At 30.7% G+C, this 6492-nt stretch overlaps 1 long non-coding RNA gene across 3 annotated transcripts; it reads right to left on the bottom strand.

Moving 5' to 3' along the window:
* Positions 1-1237: 1237 nt before the first annotated feature.
* Positions 1238-5687, bottom strand: LOC112711574 (uncharacterized). 3 transcript variants are annotated; one of them, XR_011866033.1, is made up of 9 exons: positions 5257-5588; positions 5030-5165; positions 4649-4776; positions 4168-4362; positions 3650-3771; positions 2488-2716; positions 2057-2145; positions 1690-1723; positions 1238-1581 (listed from the first exon to the last, which is right to left on the bottom strand). It is a non-coding gene; the product is annotated as an uncharacterized lncRNA (long non-coding RNA). The 3 variants fall into 3 exon arrangements; XR_011866034.1 differs by having other exon boundaries at positions 3650-3762; XR_011866035.1 differs by lacking the exon at positions 3650-3771 and having other exon boundaries at positions 1363-1581; positions 5257-5687.
* Positions 5688-6492: the final 805 nt, after the last annotated feature.

Raw genomic sequence — 6492 nt, 5'->3', positions numbered from 1 at the left:
TCATACTTAGCAAAAAGTGAACTCTTCTTTTCTTACTTGAACTTTACCCAAAACACCCTAACAACAGCTAAAAATTGCTTTTCTCTTGCTTGAATGGCAATGGGCTGGATTATGAATTAATTTTTTATTCAGCTGCCTTGGAAGTACTTTGTCTTCTTTGTTTGGGTTGCACAATGAACATAGGCTTGCAATGCTAAATAATTTTATCAAAACACTTTTAAGTTATCAGCCCAATTAACATCATGTTTGTCATCACAAAAAATATTATTATATATTTACTTAACTCAACAACTTCTAACTATTTTCCTAATTTATTTAAAAAAAACTTTGTTTTTTCATCGTTTGTATGTTTTCAAAAGAAGTATATATATTATATTGTTTGGAAAATGAATTACAATTTTTAATCATTACTCTATAATTAAAGTCGTATTATAACTATATATATATATATATATATATATATATATATATATATATATATACACTACAAAAAAATTTGGTAATTACGACGGTTTTTTAAGGTTATTACGGCGGTTTGAACCGCCATTATTACCTTGAATGGCGACCAAGAAAAACCGTCGGAATTCTAAGCGTCATTTGATTATTACGGCGGTTTTTAAAAAATCGCCACAATTGGTTAAAACGGCGGTTTTTTAACATGTTAAAATAGCGGTTTAAACCGCCGTTATTTCTGGATAAAACGGCGGTTTTTTGGTTGGTTAAAACGGTGGTTCAAACCGCCGTTAGTTTCGGATAAAATGGCGTTTTTAATTGGTTAAAATGGCGGTTCAAACCGCCGTTATTTCCGGATAAAACGGCGGTTTTTTGGTTGGTTATAACGGCGGTTTGAACCACCATTATTTCCGGATAAAATGGCGTTTTTAATTTGTTAAAATGGCAGTTCAAACTGCCGTTATTTTCGGATAAAACAACATTTTTATTGTTGATTAAAACAGCGGTTCAAACCACCATTATTTCCGAATAAAACGATATTTTTTAATTGATTAAAATGACATTTGAAGCTGACATTTTTACCAAGTTAAAATGACATTTTATGTTGTTTAAAACGGCATTCATGAATTGCTGTTTTTACTGAATAAAAATGACATTTTTATCGTTTAAAAAGGCATTTTTAACTATTATTTTTACCACGTTAAACAAACAATTTTTTGTTTAAAATTTTATAATAACAAAAAATCAGAACCCATAAACAAAATATTACATCACTCAAATAAAATATCAAACATAATATATAATTTTTTTATTAGTACTAGAAATTAGAAGTAATAATTTCTATACAAATAATTAAGCAAATTATATTCACTAATTATTACTTTGAGAAGTATTAGCATAGGCATGCAAAAAAAGGAGCTCGAAGGACATGAGCTGTGAGCTAAAAAGTCAACTTCTGGCATCAGAACATTTCTAGTAGTATTGGCATGAGCTTGTGAAATTAATCCACCAGAATTCCTAGTCTCCAAAAAACTTTCTTTGACTTTTCACTGCTTTTAAGCCTCTTCAAATTCTTGTCCGAAGAACGTTCTTTATAGCCACAGTTTCACCAGTCTCCAAGCAATTCCCCTGAATAACAAAACACAGAAAATTTTAACCATAGTATATATATATATATATATATATATATATATATATATATATTATAAAATGCTTAAGCTTCCCAAGTTTAGATACCAAATGTCCAGATAGATTAGAGTTATCAAGATCCCTGCAAAAAGTAACACAAGATGATCAATTTAAAAGAAAATGTCAATGGAACACTAACTACTTCATTCAACCTAAAATTCATAATGTCTATTTCCAAAATATAACATTAATAGGTTGAATGAAAATCAAATCAAGCATTAAAGAGATAATTAGCCTCTGTCATAAAACAAAAACAGTGTATATATTAGAGGCATCCTACAAGACATACAATTAAGAATAAATCATTAAGAAACCTAAAGCATCATTCGGTCATCACAGCATTTAAGTATCAAAATTCTACCTACTGGTTTGTCAGATTAAAGTTTGGAATGTAATGAGTCACGGTAAGCATCACCTTTTGTGGACTAAGTAACCTTTTCTTCACAAACTGAACCAAGCTCAGCAAATAAAGCTTAACATGATATAGATAGCCGAATTAGTTACCTGCAAAATGAAACATTGTATAACCCATGCAATGGTTTAGCTTGGTTGTTACTTGTTTGGAAAGCTAAATTGTCTCATCATGTAATTTAAAATGGATAATATAGCCATTTTGATGGTTGAAAAATTTATTAACAAAAATGATCCAAAAACTAATTTATTAACAAAATTGTATACGTGAAGTTTGAAACCTTCCTAAAATTGTATACTAATTTATTAATTTGGTTGTGCAGAAGTTTGAAACCTTCCTAAAGTTGCAATTTAAATTTGTTGCGTCAATCGGAATTAATAAGACAAAAAATGACCAGTTCTAAACAAACAAAGCATAAGACAAAGAAAACTAACCTTCAAGACAGCTACCACATGAAGTCAATGGCTAAACTTGCTGACACAGTTAAGAGGATAGGTCAAACCAACTATTTCAACTTTCAATATAGAAGCTCTACTTTTGAACTTCTTGGCCTATTTTGTAGAACAGAAGTATCTCATCTGATGGAAGCTTGAATAACACAGGATTCCACATAGGAACATTAGGTTGCTCATCAGCAACTACAGGTGATTCTCATATGCCATTCTATTGATTGTAAATTACAAAGTCAAAGACAAGATAGTTTAATGAGTGATTAGAATAGGTAAAAATGGGAACTCTGTTATGAAAAGGGGAAGAAACCTTGTAAGTTTGCAACCAAATTTTGATAAATAAGTCAAAAACAGATTCAAGAACTAATCTTTTTCCAAGAGAACATATTATCAATCCACAATTTCCATCACTTTCAGTTTTAATAAATAAGGACACCATTTGCCGTATGATAGCTATGAACCAACAAAATATCATTGCCTATCCATCCAACAAAGCTTTCTCAAAATGAAAATCTCAGTCATAATTTTCCAATTTCTGCGAATTTGTCGGCATTACTTATGAGTACGTGGACTTGGAATTAGATTTGGATATGGATATAACTCTCATTGCTTTTCCTTAAGACCAAATATAAATTAATAAATTAAAAAAAGAGATCACTTTTGCTTGTATCCTTTTTCTTATGTCACAAAGCGCAAAGCATAAACATGAATGAACTTATGAAATAAAAGCTACAAAGAGTTGACAAGTAATAGAAGGTTAGAAATTTATTGGGGAAAGTGCATTTTCTTCTATTTCTAAAGTATGTGAAATATTTTATCAAAATCTTCAACAGAAACGATAATATATATAAATAGAAAACAAATACTTTTATTGAAAAAAAAGTAAAAAACAAAGACTTTTGAACTTTTGACTACATAAATGAAAACTTTTAAAAACATTTCTTTTTTTTTAAATGTCTTTAATTCTTTACAACACTTATTAGCAAATGCAAACAATTTTTTTAAATATTTCAAGAGTAAGTAATAAGTTAAATATTTCACAAAAATTTACAAAATCATATTCGAATAAATACAAGGTGGTAGACAGGAAACTGAGTTTTCAATGGCAAAAAGGAAAAGAGAAAAGTACTAGTCTTCTTGCACATACACAAGAGGGTGAGTGAGTTGTTAGTGACCATAATCTTGGTACTTTGTCACTGAAGCATCAAGAAGCTGAACACCGTAGTAGTTCCCAATATCCCCTTGCCTTGATTGTATTATCTTCAAAGACTAAATATCAACTTAGTAGATATTGATATTACAAATACATTTAGTGAAAAAAGTCTATTTTCCTGCTATGCATTATTCATAAGCAATGGAAGTGATTTTCAAAAATCAAAATCAACTTCCTTACAAGCCACTCTACAACCTATTTCAAACCTCAACCAATTCATTCTTTAATTTCATCTATCAGAGGATTAATGCAGAAGAAGCTGTCAAAGAGCTATGCAGCAATTACTCAACCACTTTCTAATATTTCACCGTAAAGAAAAATACAAAAATCATAACTGAATTTTCCACGAAGCATCGGCATAGATAGTGTCTAGAAATATGTCAAACAAATAATGACTGCAAAAATAAGATATAACAGCTGATCTTAGACAACCAATAGAGTATAAAACTTACCTTTAGAATTTCATAGATATAATATCGAATATCATAATCTGACAGGGTGGGGTAGAGCACTTTAAAATCAGTGTTATTGACATATTCAAATATAAGGCTTGGGGTCTTTGATTGCTAGTCCCTAACAATGTCAAGCAGCTTTATAACATTGGGACCTCCACAAAGATTATGCAATATTTTGATCTCCCTCTTTAACTGCAACCAAAATAAAAACTTATAAGATGTACAAACTTATATATACAACCAGAGTATTGGAAAGGGTAAAATCTTACAGGTTTGAAATTAGAAATTTAATAACAAATTAAATGAACTACTGGACCAAAGTTGGCCATTGAAGCCCCAGCATAGCATTCATTTCCATATGAGGATGGAATGAAGTGAAAAAGTATACTAAAACTGAAAACAGCAGTGTTGCTTTAAATTAAAAATAGCAGTCATATTAGTTAATACAAATTGCAATTGGTGTAGGGATTGGATTCACTTTTTTCTTCTTGACGGGTTTGAGGATCTTGATGATGCATTTTTCATTATTGGTAGAGTAAACACCTTTAAAGACCTCGCTATATTTCCCTCTTCACCTTCCTCACAACCTCGTAGTCATCTTGCTCCCTGCAACTCATGAACACAATTTTTTAAACAGATATTAAATAAACAAAATAGGAAATAGGAAATGAAATAAAAGTATTAATAATAATAAATATGATTATTGTTACCCCCACTGGACGGTGAGACTATAAGCACATAGTGGAACAAATTCAGAACTGATAAAGCATGAAAGAATCAACTCAAGGAACTAAAGCAAACTATTAACTAAAAGCATTAAGTTTCAGGCACAAATAATCCAATAAAATAACAAAATTACCGCAACTCCATTCTCCGCAGCATCGAGCACTTCATCATCATCATTATGAAATGTTTTAACGATCCCTTCCTCAGAAACCCTAGCTTCTACAGTTTTAGTAGTTGTAGTTGTCATTTCGCAAAATCTATCATGTATTCTGAAATTTTGGATCAATAATTCAAGAAATCGAAGGAATTAGAGTAAAATATTTTCAAGAGAAACAAAGGAAAAGAGGGAGAAGAACCTACCTAGCGAGCTTGTGGGAGGAGAATCTCACAGCACATTAGCTCGATGGATGAGATTGCCGGCGTAGGAGAATGCCACCGGAGGAGATCATTGCAGTAGGAGATGTCGCTGGAGGAGACCATCGCAGGAGGAGACCGTCGTAGGAGGAGATTGTCGTTGGAGGAGAGAGGTCACTAGAAAAGATCGCCGCTGAGGAAAACATCGCCGAATGAGGTCGTCGTTGGAGGAGGTCGTCGCCGGAAGAAATCGGTCAAAAGAGGTCGTCGCCAGAGGAGATCGTCACAGAGAAGATCGTTGTGGCGGCGATTCAAATTTTGCGTTTCAACGGAAAATTAGAATTGGATTAGGGTTAGGCTGTTTTATATAGAAGTGATAATGGCGTTTTAAAACCGCCAAGATCAACATAAACCGCCACTAAATGCAATTTAATTATGGCAATAATAAAAAACGTCATAATATCCGGGTATTATCTCCCTTTATATATATATATATATATATATTATTTGGAAAATGAATTACAATTCTTAATTATTACTCTATAATTAAAGTCGTATTATATAGTTATAAAATATTTATTTCCTAATTTCTTTGTCTAAAAAAACATAATTATCTTCTATTATATTTTCATCATAATAAAGGATAAATAGAGTTCACCCAGCTAATTTAAAAAATCTATGAAACATTGATGTATAATTTAAGTTGTGATTCAGTCTGTATCACTTAAATTTTTTCTTAATTTAGTCCATATAAGTATATATTAGGAAATTTATAAAGACTGAATTAGAAATTTATAATTGGACTTTAGTTAATATAGTAAATACTTTACACTTCAATGATGAGAATTTTTATTCAAATATTAGAAATAATATGTATATTGAACTTAATTAGTCACTTGTCTGCAATGCAATCATATTATCTGTTCTCCAGATAATATTGCTAAACATGTTTTAATTGGATTTATGACATAATATTATGAAATATAAATTAGCAATGACGCTTTTGCTATCCTCTTTCATTTGGATTGATTCTAACTATTCTATTCAAACAATTGTTGTAGTTAAATAAATTCCTAATTCCTAATAGAATTTGGAAGAGATCATTATTAAGTTATTAATTTAATAAATATGAATAGAAAAGAAAGCAGAAGGGAGATATAACTAACAAACTGAAGAAAAGAGAAGGTTATGATTCTTTATTGCTTTCTTAATTGTCTCCGGTAAGACAAGAAGATCGAGATT

The sequence above is a fragment of the Arachis hypogaea genome, chromosome 9, assembly GCF_003086295.3.
Source record: "Arachis hypogaea cultivar Tifrunner chromosome 9, arahy.Tifrunner.gnm2.J5K5, whole genome shotgun sequence".
Taxonomy (NCBI): Eukaryota; Viridiplantae; Streptophyta; class Magnoliopsida; order Fabales; family Fabaceae; genus Arachis; species Arachis hypogaea.
Note: the sequence above shows the minus strand (reverse complement) of the source record. Positions and strands in the feature narration are given on the sequence as shown.